The sequence below is a fragment of the Mesoplodon densirostris genome, chromosome 2 (assembly GCF_025265405.1).
Source record: "Mesoplodon densirostris isolate mMesDen1 chromosome 2, mMesDen1 primary haplotype, whole genome shotgun sequence".
NCBI lineage: Eukaryota > Metazoa > Chordata > Mammalia > Artiodactyla > Ziphiidae > Mesoplodon > Mesoplodon densirostris.
Window position 1 is genome coordinate 8,258,999 of NC_082662.1, and position 12,456 is coordinate 8,271,454.

Here is a 12,456-nt window from a genome sequence, read left to right on the forward strand (position 1 = left end):
ACAAGCTGGTCGGAAGAGGCAAAACCTTACAGCACGTTCAGAGGGGCATGGATGGGGGACCGTGAGCTTAAATTTGTTTGGTTCACATCCAAAGACTCCCGGGGAACAGAGGGCACGGGGAGCAGTGTGGACAGTCAAGGGGAGCAGCAAGGGCTGCGGCACTTGAGCCTGTGCGCTGACCATAGGCCAGATCAGGGGATGGGGCTCCTCCAGGGGCAGGAAGACACACACGGGGTGCAAAGAGAAGGCTCAAGGCGGACAACAGAAATGGGAACGTCGTTCTCCTCTTCTGTTGACCCTCCAGAGGCACAAGAAACCTAGAGTGGCCAGGGTAGGGGCGCTCCCCCAGAGCCGCCCAAGTGGCAGGAAAGTCCTGGAATGTGGCAGGTAGGCGGGGCCATGCCACAGCTCCTCCGCTTCCCCTGTGACCTGGGTGGAGACCTCACCCTGGGCATGGAGTTCTGTCCTACACAGGCTGTCTCACGCCCTCCCCTCCCCGGCTTCCTCGGCCACGGCCATGTGGTACGGAGTGGGGATCACCTTCCTCAGGGCTGCAATGAGGGGCAGCCCCTCACCCCCTGATGGTGTCTCCTGCACCCTGCCTAACATCCCCACCTGCCCCCAGCCCCCAAGGCTGGCCCTGCCTTCACCAGCACAGCCAGCCGGGAAGCCTGAAGGATTCACCTAGAGCCTTGGGTGAGCTGGGCTGGTGGAGGGACAGGAGCAGGAGATAAACGACACGTCTCTGTAATCAGCCCTTTCTCTAGAAGATGGAAAATAATTATCGTCTTTTTTACTTAATAACAGAAAAATCTACAAAGGTCACCGGTGGAGAGTAGAGGAAGGCGTGCCCATCAGTCCTTTCAAGGAAGTCCCTGCAGTTTCCGTGCACCCGCCCCACTCCCCACAACCCCACAACCCCCCGAGCCCCCAACTTTGCTTCCCTGCCCCTTCCTTCTGCCTCGTCTTTCCTTTCTTGCCGCGCTGGGTGTTGGTGAGATGTTGGGTTTTTTTCTTTTTTGCAATTTATCAGCAGATTGTGTGGAGCTGAGTGGTGTGAGCCTCACCCTGCTAAATAAAGCTTTGGTATTTCTGATAAAGCCATCAAATTCCTTATCACACTGACACAAAGTGCATTTAAAGAGACAGACACCCTGTCCCTCCCTTCCCACCAGCCCCTGCCCCCTCCACTCAGTTCAGATTTCCAGCTGCTCAGGCTCTTGTGGATCAGACACCAAATACGGCTCTGGAGGATGTGGGGAGTGGGGGAAACCAAGGGGCGGGCTGCCCTCTCCAACTCCCACCCACCCACATCAGAGCCGCCGGCACCCTGACCAGGAGCTCAGGTCCACAGGGAGGTGGTATGTGCTTCCTGCCCCAACTCGGAACCAGAGGGAGCAATCAGTAGCCACGCCCTGCAACAGGGGATGTCCTCACAAACAGCACAGTCCTGTGTTAGGACAACACCCAGCAGCTGCAGGAGGAGCCCCCAGTAAACTGCTGGGCCTACAGGGCTGCTCACTGCCGTGAACACCTCTGGTGGCTTCAGCCACTGCAGTATCCAAGCGGGGTACAAGGACGGGGCCGAGAGGGGCCACTGATGCCCACACAACCCGGGGCCGACCAATGTTCCCATCATGCTCGACCACGGGTTCAGCAAAGCCCTGACTCCTCACACGGCCCTGCAAGGTGGGCGGAACTATCACCCCATTTGACAGATGGGGAAATCGAGGTTGGCCTGAGGCCACAGAGCCGGTGGCAGGCCCCGCTGAGGCTCCAGCCCAGGCTGGCCAACAGCTCTGCTGAAAGACTCTTTCCTTAATTGATTGCAGAGCTCATGCCCACCTCCCCATACAAAGACAGGCCTTCCTGTGTCCCAGTGCCCCCTCCCCCTTCCCCGGTCCTAGCTCGTCAGTCCAGCCCCTGGGCCCACACACAGCCTGTTGGTTGAGGGATCAAATTTATTATTTTTCATTATTTTGACTTATCAAAGCAGCAGCTACAATCATATTAAACCAACTTGGCTTCTTGGCATTAAACAGATACAGCTGCCCAAGGACCCTCCCACACTCTATAAATGCCTGGGCTGTCCGTGTGCTTCCCAAGGAGGGCACCTGGGGCACCTTCTCCGAGGACCCCAAATTTGAGGACCACTAGGCCTCCCACCTGCCCTGCCAGAAGCACATGCAGCCAAAGTTGCCGAGGTCCAGAGAATGGGAAGGAACACGCTGGGGCCAAGCTTCCAGATGCTTTGGGAAACAGTCACCTCCGTCCCCCAGCCCGGGAGACCCTTCCAGAGTCCTGACCCCCTGGGGAGTCACATGCCCCTCAGCTGGCATTTGCAGGGGCCTATTCTATCCCAGGCCGGCAACTGGGAACTCAACATAGATGAGCCAGATCACTCCTCAGACCCTGCCCACAGGAATGACTGCCCCCTTTTTGCAAGGGAAGAAACTGAGGTTCACAGCAGGGAGGTGGCCTGCCCAAGGTGCAGAGCTAGAAACACAGCCAGGCTGGGATCCAAACTGATTCATTCTGAGTGAAAACTCCTTTCGACCATACCCCTCTGCTTTCCCCTTAGATCCGGGAATAGTGTTCCTGCCCAAGTGCCGTGGCTACTGGAAGAAGGTGGCAGAAGAGGAAGGACCCTGAAGTTCAAGGTGAGGGCCCTGTAGGGCAGTAGCACCGAAGCAACGAGTTCCCACAGAACGCCCAGGCCCACCCCAGGGCATGAAGTGGCCCACCTGCAGGGCATGGGGTGGGGGGCGGGGGGCACAGGCGAGCAGACGCACAGCTTAGCCAGGGAATTGGGCCATGCCCTAGGGTACAGCCCAATCCCTATGCCTCCAGGAGCCTGTGGCACTGTAAGGCAAGGACCAGCATTAGAACCCAAATTCTAAGCCAAACTGCACACAGAGAGCGTGGGGGATTCTGGCAGGTCTGGAAGGGGCACCTCCAGGGTCCAACAGCCCACAGAACACACTGCAGTCGGCTCCCCACCCCTCAGGGAAAGGCAAATCTTGGGAACGTGGGCAGGGCTTCTTGGTGGGGTGACAGGAGGTAGCAGGGTGCAGAGATAGAGTCTCAGTGCAAGTCCTTGGGCTTCATGGCCGAGAATTATAGCTGGCTGCCACCAAACCGGGATCCAGACGCCCGCTGGTCCCCGCGGCCCGGAGACCCCGCAATCTGGTGTGAAGAGCTTGGCTCTGACTGCAGGTTCTGAACCCTGATGGACATTGATAGGCACGTCGTCTGGCCTTCCTGAGGTCGAGTTTCCTTATCCATCAAATGTATGCAAAGATAGTGCTGATCTCGGAAGACTGGGGTGAGGATCTGGGGACACAATGAGTGCAAAGCTCTTAGCAAAGTGTCTACACGTTTTCTATGTGCAAAAAGTGGTGGCAGTTGTCATCATCATCGTCACCATCGTCACCATCATCACCTAAACACCTCTCTAACTGGGTTACGGCACCTGGGATTGTGCCTTTGGAGCGGGTGATGGCAGAGAGACTGAGGAAGCTCAGAAATGTCTAGAAGAGGCCTTGTCCGGCACACTGGCTAAAGCAGCCGGCGAGGGCCTACAGTTCCAGGCAGGAGGGGAAACCAGGATGACCTGTGACAGTCACATTTGCCTATCAAAAGCATACATTCACTCAGCTTTCCATGGGGACTCATGCCCTAATATGGGCCCAGCAGCTTTCTGGGTTATTTCGAGTGTGTGTGATAATGACTCCAGGCTTCGTGTCTGCTGCCCCCAGAAAACCTTCCATCTGGGGAAAGGGATGACGGCTGGCAAAGACTGAGAAGGGCACAGGGAAGTCCAAGGTCAGAGAGTGTGCAGAAAGTAGGCGCAGATGGGTAAGCCGAGGGGAAAGGAAGAGCAGGAGGCGGGAAGAGTGGGCTGACCCAGGGGTCAAGCTGAGAGAGGAGGGACGGAGGGCTGGGCAAAGCCAGCCAGAGCTCCAGGACACAGCTGGGCCTGGACCACTCCCAGCAGGACAGCAGTGGGGCCTGCAGCCCGTCTCGTCACCCACAATGCCAGTGGGGACCCCTTTAGTACAAGGGCCAAGCTGGGCTCCTGGGCCCTGGGCAACCACTCGATGCCTGGGGGCCCCTGGCTCCTGGATTTATTTACATGTAAATGATCTTCTGCCCAGGCTTGGCCCATCAACTCCAGGCTGCACAGGGTTAACTCCAGATGGAAGGGCTGGCTGGCTTTGCCTTCACTCTACCTCAATTTCTACTGCTCCCATCACCTACCTCCCCCACCCCCTGATCTTAGGGAAAAAAAACCCCATCAAAATAACTATTTTATGTCTCCAAATATGCAGATCATTTTCTTTAATGAAAGATGCTTGACGTCTCCGATCCAATTAATATGCAAATGCAGGAGAGGATTTATTTGTGACATTCTGTCTGGGTGAGAGAAAACAAAAAAGGCCTGTTAACCAAAACACTAATTGCTGTGACTGATTGTCACATATCATCATTTTCCTAGGATCTCCTCCATCCCCAGCTCTCAGGGAGCCTGAAACCAGGACTCACCCACAAGGCATCAAGGAGAAACAGGGCGACCAGCTACCGGGAGGCGTGGCCCCTCCCACCAGAACTGTGTCTGGGGCCAATGACGGTGGAGGCTCTGACTGGTTTTGGTCCCACACGCGTGGTCCCGACCATCTACAGAACTTGCCAGTTCATCTCCCTTCCTGCAACGCACTTCACCACTTAGGCGCCGATGTCCAGACCGGAAGGGAAGAGGCCTGGTCTCCACTGGATCTGATAGGCTGGGGGAGGCCTCAGCTCACACACCTTCCTGCCCCATTCCAGGCCAACTGCTTTTTTGCCGCCTGCTCCTACCTGCTAGGAGGTGGAGGCCCGCCAGTGTTCCAAGAAGGAGAGAAAGCCTCTTTGGGTGCTATTGGTTACTGCCCTCCACTGCCTTGAGGTCCTTGCAGCACTTGTTGAGAGAAGCCACCTGGGGAAACTGAGGCATGCCATGGCATCCTCTCCTTAAGACGACACAGGGACTCTATGGACATGTTTGAAGATGACCAGGGAGCCACTGCAGCTGGGCAGATACCTTCATGTCACCCCCAGGCCCCATGACTGCACTGAAGTGGGTGGGTCAGCTGTCACAGCCTCACCTCCCTGAGCAGCTCAGAACCCTCAGTAGCACCATGGGGTCTCCTTTAGGGAGAGAGGGGAGGGGAGTGAGTGTTGATGGATATCTTTGTTCCCAAAAGCCAAGGGGGAACTGGAAAAGATACGTTTTGCTCAAGATACTGGGCATAGGACAGGAGGGTTCTGGGTGCCACACAGCTCCAAACTCAAGGCCGAGGGGCAGAAGAAGATTTGCTAAAGCCGCTTTCTTTTCCACACAGGGGCCAGCGGACAAGAGGAGACCGGAAGGCACAGACTTAGGGCCCTAGTAGCTTAGAAGGCTGATCCCTTAGCACTTGAGCACAAACATTCTGGGTGCTCAAAGAAGGCCTCTCTACCTCCCCGTCTCCCCTGTGGAACCCCCCCAGAGATTCCAGACACTGAAAACTGGGGGCTGGGGAACCAGTGTGGCAAGGCCAAGGAGCCATGGGGGTCCCTGAGCTCCTCTGTGGGTGCTGGGCCCGGCTGAGGGCACAGTGAGGGCTCTGCATCTTTCAGGAAAAGTCACCGAAGGTCAGTGAAGCAACAGCGATCTAGTGAACACCAGTGCACATCAGCCCAGGGGCCAGAGGCTGCCACCAGCAGGGCCATGGTGGTGGCAGGAAGGTGGCCTCATCCCACTGACTCCCGTCTCAGATGTCCCCAATCTCCTGCCCTGGCCCAGCTGTCTCCCTCTGGCAACTCCACCACGGCCTCCAGGGAGAGCTGGCGCCAGGGCAGCACAGGGCAGACACTCTCCCCCCCAGAAGGCTGCCCCCCGCACCCCGGGAACAGGCTCAACAGGATGCCATGCGGGGGAGGTTGGAAGCCTTCCGGGAAGAGTGCAGCCCTGGCACCAGTCCCGTCGGGAAGGAGGTGAACCGGGTCTGCTACTCCGTCTGCCGCTCACCTGACGCGCACCCACAGCGGCTGAGCACCAATGGGGTGTGTGTGGGTGCAGACGGCAGGCGAGCATCATGGCGCCAGGAGCCAAAGGGGGAAGGGTGGGCAGCTGGGGAGTGGCAGCAGGTTGGCTGGCCAGCTGAACGGTGCTCCGGCTGTAAGCTCCAGGTGTGAAGGCCCCACCCCCAGGGTGGGACCAGAAGACGGGTCCTCGTGGAACCCTGAGCCTGTCTTACGCAACCTGCAAGTACCCACGTTCCCCAGGCTGCCTCGCCACCGTTAGCCGATGAGAGCAGGCAAGACTTGCTCCTACTTAGCTTGTGCCCACCTGCGGGCACTCACAAGCACAGCCTATGGGGCACATTGAGATGTTCGGGGAACATTGAGATGGTCCCAGCATGCCATGATTTTGAGCCCCTTTAAAACCAACCCATCTGTACACTACACCTCCCATACAGCAGAGGAGTAAGTGGCTGTGGCTCTGAGTGGTCTGTCAAAGCCCGATGCCCGCCCCCGCTCCACTACCTCCTCCTCCCCCTGGTGCCAGCCTGGGGCAGCACAGGGCGGCCCGGGCTATGGGAGGCGTGGTAAGCAAGGTCAGGTGGGGTGAGACCAGCTTCCTAGCACTGGGCAGAGAGGCCCTGCGCTTTGCAGGGGCCCCTTCACAGCTTCGAGGGAAGGCCCGGACCCCAGGGCATCACATTGGAGGCTCTCTACCTCCTTCAGTCTTCCTTGGCCCTCCTTCCCCGTGGTACGGCTCCTCCAGGACCAGATGCCTAGAGAACACATCCCATTGATGCATCTCCTGGCTGCTCTCACAGTCAGCTTTACTCTGGCCATCTCAGGTGGCGCGGCCTCAGCATCATGCACCCCAACCCCAAAGCCCTCCTTCCCCTGGACCCTGGGGTTCTCCCTAAGTCCAAGCCACACGAGCATGGGTCAGCCCCCAACTCGCACCCAGCCTTGCACCTGCCCAAGTCTCTCTGTCCATTCCAGTTCTGGGTGGGGACAAATCTAGAATCTGTTTCCCAAATCCAGGACCTCGGAGCTCTTTCTCCATGGGGTACTTCCAGAGAGCTGGAAGAGTTCCCCCATCTTGGCGGAAAGGGGTGTAACGTTAACGCCACACCGGCTAACGCCACACCGGCTTTAAAAATACCCCAGCATACAATCCACAGGGTTAGAGCAAAGGCCACGTGGTCAGCGCTGGACTATAAATAACCGGCCAATCACATCCCAGAGCCACAGCCCCTCCCCAGCCCCAAGAACCTTTCTGAGGAAATCAAAGTGAGCACAACTGTTACCAAGTCACTACTAAAATATTTACCAGCCTGGCGAGGTGCCGAAGGTGCTTGGCACTGAGTGTTTGCTTATTTACAAGGCTGTTTTAAAGGGTAGAAAGCAAAATAAGGTAACCTGAGCTATTAAACCAAGGGGGCCAGGTGGTACCTACCAGCTGTCAGCTGTCCCAGGCACACAGGGAGCTGGAACAGCACTGGTGTAGGTTCCCCCCAAAATGGGTCAGAAAAGGGAACAGACAGGCCTTGGTGCCCCGGATTATCCCAACCAGCAGGGGCGGGGGCTCGGGCAGCGGGAGCAGAGAGAGTGCTGCAAGTTAGAGGTGCTTCTCCTCCAGCTGCCCCTGGTCTTCTGCATGCTCACTCAGAGGGGCAACCTGGGACACTGCCCTAATCCAGAGGTGGGGGCCTCCGGTAGGGAGAGGGGAGGCACAGAGGAAGGCAGGCCCCCAAGGATGACATTAGGGGACACACGGGACCTGAGAAGGAGAACGCACTCGAGTGTCCTTTTCGCCCTCCTCTTCCTCTTTCTTTGGAGTTCCCTTGTGGTTTGAATTTAATTTTGATTTTCTCAACTTTAGCAGATTGAAGTTGAAATAACCTACAAATTACTTAACGTGTTGTAAATCTGGGGGAAGCCAGGAGTAATGGGGACCACATGTTGGCAGGAGGAAGCCCACCGAGGGCTGAGGGGAGGCGGCCCCCTCGGACACGCAGGTAGCTGTCCCAGGCAGGGACACTGATGCCCGTGCTCCCCCAGGGGAAGGAGTTGGATTCCCAACTGGCCAGGGAGCCCTGGATGGACACAGCGAGAAAGTGTTAAGACGGTGGACGGACCAAGTCGCCACCCGGGGCAGCCTGGTGACCGTGGACGGGGGCAGCCAAGTAGGCCGTGTGCCAGGCGCCTGCCAGGCCCCTCAGCCGCGCCAACGCCGCAGCGCTGGCCCTGCTCCCCTCTGGCCTCGCGCTGCATGTGTGTGGCTGTCAGCTGAGCTCCCACCTCCCTTCTCCCCCCTCCCGCCCTCCCTCTTCAGCAGATTTCTCTCAAGTACTAAGCCATATGGTTCCAGTTAAGCTCCATATTTTTCCTTGTCGATTGAAGAGACACACTTTCCTCTTTGCCAGACAGTTTGCAGATTGCTCTGTTGGCTCAATTTCTTATTGGATTTCTCAAAAAACCTGACATTTTAAATTAATTTATAGCCACAACAAAAAGAGTTCAGAATTTTAATGGTGTTGTAAGTAATTTTTAGGTAATCCGCTCCAGATTTTGATATTAACCTTTGAAACTGAAGTTCATTCAGCTACTATGTTACAATAGCCAGTCAGATTCCAGGCCTGGGGGAGGCCAGGCTGGGGTAGGAGGCAAAAGCAGTGTTCCGGGACCCCATTCTGCCAGGAAACCCCAAAAGGGTGGTGCCTGGGGAATCCTGGACCGGTGAGTGACAGTGACAATGGGGCGGGGAGGGGATGGCAGGGGGCCTGTAAGACAGCAGGGCAGGTGCTGGAGAGTAAATGTGGCGGCAAGGGGGCCTGATGAACATTCTAGAAGGACAGGCAGGACTCAGCAGAGGGCAGCATCCCCAGGTCCCTCAGTAGCAACAGCAGGGCTCAGGGCATGCGTGAGGCTCCACCTCAGCGCGCCAGGAAATAATAATGATAACAGTAATAATAACGACGACAGCTAACATTTGCTGAGCACTCACCGTACGTCAGGCAATGTATGGGGTGCTGTACATGCATTACCTCACTGACACCTCACAACCACCTATGGGGGACTTCCCTGGTGGCGCAGTGTATAAGACTCCGAGCTCCCAACGCAGGGGGCCCGGGTTTGATGCCTGGTTGGGGAACTAGATGCCACATGCATGCCGCAACTAAGAGTTCGTGTGCTACAACTAAGGAGCCCGCCTGCCACAACTAAGACCCGGAGCAGCCAAATAAATAAATAAATAAATAAATAAATAAAGGTGTAAACTTAAAAGAAAAAAAACCCCATCTATGGGGTAGCTACTATCACCACGACTACTAATACTAACCATATTAATTGTTAACATTTTTTGAGGGCTTACCCTGTCCCAGGCATTAAACGGTAACAGAAACCATGTAAAGAAGATATACTATTCTTATCCTCATTTTACTTAGGAGGAGATGAGGCTCAGAGAGGTGAAGTCAGGTCCCTGGCTCGCCTCACACCTTGTTTCTCCTTTCACAAAATGCTACAAAATATTTACTGCCATCGTGGTCCTTCTGGCTGGAGGTAGAGGGAGGTGGTGTGGTCCTCCGGGCTGGCCAGGCCGGGGCCTGCCGAGGATGCCACCTCTTCCCTGTGCTGCCTTGGGCTCGGCTGAAGGCCGCACGCCAATCCGGACAGAGGAAACTCCGGGCGTGGGGAGCGAAGCCCTCGCCAGCGTCTTTACTAGGCTCTGGCACTAAGTGGCCCCTGCCTGGGTACCGTGCCAGCTTACTACAGCAGTAGAGTGTTAGCATTCCTTTCCTGCAGCAGCTTCCAGGGCACCCAGGAAAGGAGATGCAGAGATGGGGCCCCGGCCAAGGCCGTTCCAGTCCCTGGAGGGTCCTCGCTCCAGCAGGGATCCAGGGCTCTGAAGGGAGGCCAGAGAGAGGCTGGACAGGGCTGCCCTGAAACCAGGGGCTGTCCTTGGCCTTCTCCTCATCTTGGGGGCAAAGGGTTCTGGGGGTTAGTCAGCCCCTGCCAGCCCACTGAGATGTCACGTTAAATGGCACCGGATGGGGCCTCAGGCCAGCTTCTCCGCCATCGAAGCAGGGACAAAGGGAAGAGTAGATGGCCAGGAGGAGGACGGGAGCGTCACCAGAAAGGTTTTGACTTGACTCGCTTTGGAAGTGAACAGAGCCTCCGAGCACGCGAGTGAGAAGGACTGACGGCTGAGTGAGGGCAGCGGGGGCACCTGTGGGAGCCAACGTCAAGCCTGAGGCCCGTTAGGGAGGGCGGGGCGGAAGAGCACGGGCAGAGGGAGGGAGGGGCCGGCAGCAGCTCTGGGCCGGGCAAAGCTGGGCAACCGGGGTGTAAGGCAGAGAAGTGGCTGCAAGACCACGACCCCATGTCTTTCAAGCCTGGTCTACAGCCCTCAGGACAGGAAGTGGCCCGGGAAATGCCTACTCTGGCTGGGTCATCCGTCCGTCTATCCATTCACAACTATCTGCCGTTTGCTATTCTGGGTGTCAGGTTCATGCAAGGCCTTGGAAGTCCAGAAGAAAATCCAGCCTCCCAGAAACTCACAGACTCAAGAATCTCAGCCCCTTTATCCCCAGGGCCTGGGGATGCAGCATGGCCCAACAGTGCCCGGGAGGACGCGATCCCAGTGCCTGCTCTCTGGAAGGTTCTGCTCTAGGGTCCCCTTCCTTACTCCCCTCAGGCCTCAGGTCGGATTCCTTGACTCCATGAGTGAGATAAACCTCCCCCAAGGTGCTGGGAACCATGATGGGAACTCTGTCCCCCCGACACTTCCATGGAGAAAGGGAGCCTGAGCTCTCAATTTCAGGTGCCCGCAGCTCTGAGCAATGAGAGCTGGGCCGAGAAGCTGGCCTTCACCTCCTTCCTGATCCGAGCTCTCAGGAGGGCCCGGCAGCAGCTGCCAGGCTGCCCGCTGCCATGCCCAGATCGTGCCCGTGCCCAGACCGTGCAGACCTCAGAACCTGTGGAGCCTCTGGCTAGCGGCCAGACACCATGTATGAGTGCCAGGGGGTGGGGGGCATGCTCAGGCTTGCCATGCCCCCGGCACCATGCCAACGTGTGGAAGGTTGAACTCACCCCTGGCGGGATGCCACGTGCCCACGGAGTGGGCATCTGCTGGCACGGCATCGTATGAAGAACAAGGGGTCCCGCCATCGCCTGTCACTCTGGGCTCCCCCTGACACGTCACGGGGGTACATCCACTCCTGCCCCGCATGGCATGGTGCGTGGGGGCCCTCAAATGTCCCCTTGGCACCATGCCCACCACATACTGCGGGCCATCCCCACTGGCACCGGGCTGCACATGCAAGGACTCAGACACTCTACTGGACTCCAGCCAGGCTCTGAATGGCTCTCCCCGCTGGCTTGAGGCCATGAACTGGGCATCTCTGGGTTTGGGCCCATGGTACCATCTATTCACTATAACAGCCCATAGGACTTCCCTCCTTCCCACTCTGCCCACAGACAACCACGATCCATCATTTTACGGACCACAGGAAAATTCCAGAAGCCTTCGCAAAATGAGTTGCAACGTGCAAACTATATGTAAAAATTAAAATGAACATCCTTCCCCTCCCGTCACTGGGACAATCCCATCTGACTGATTAAATTTTCATTTGTGTTCCAATTGATGAAGCAAACCCCAGAAACTTTCTGAATTGTTTCCCTCCCCAGTTGTCTACTGGCCTCTCGCTCTCTTTCCCAGTCTTTCTTTCTTAGCTTTTTTTATTTTTTATTTTTTATTTCCCCCTCTTGGTCAGGTTAAAGCGCTCCTGAGGGGTGATTGACGGGGGTTGCCATGGAGACCCTGGCTTGAAAAAAAGCCTCGTTAGTTGCCAACTCTGTGTGTTGTTGTTTTACAACTGTGACCGACCGTCACATGAGAGGGGGGACAGCTGGGGGCCGGGCAGCACAAAGGGGAATGGCTTTTTAATGGAGTGCCTGGCCGGCGCTTGAAGACTCAATAAAGAGTAGCTGGTGAGTCCCCTCGCTGGGCCCGGCCCAGCACACGGGGGCCGGAGGCCCTTTGTTCCTCGGGAGCTGGGATGGGAAAGTTGGGAAACCAGCTGAGAGGTGAAAACAAGAGGCCTTCCCCCACCGCTAACCGGACAGCTATTTTCTCTCACTCTCAGGGTGCCCGGATCGAGGGGACAAAACCCAGTGTCTTGGACAGGCTACCATGCTGGGGGGCTGGGAGGCAGCTGGGGGAGCGGAGTGGGGAAGCAGAGGGAGGGGGCAGGCCTGCCTCTGGCTCCTGCCCCTCCACGGCCCTCAGCGTGAAGGCAGGTGGCCGACAGGAAACTGGGCCGAGCGGGGCAGGGGCAGCCAGAGCCCAAGCTCAGGACAGGCCGAGCCCTGATGGAGCCAGAGGCTGCGGGAGGGTTTTCTGGGGGAGAACAAGGC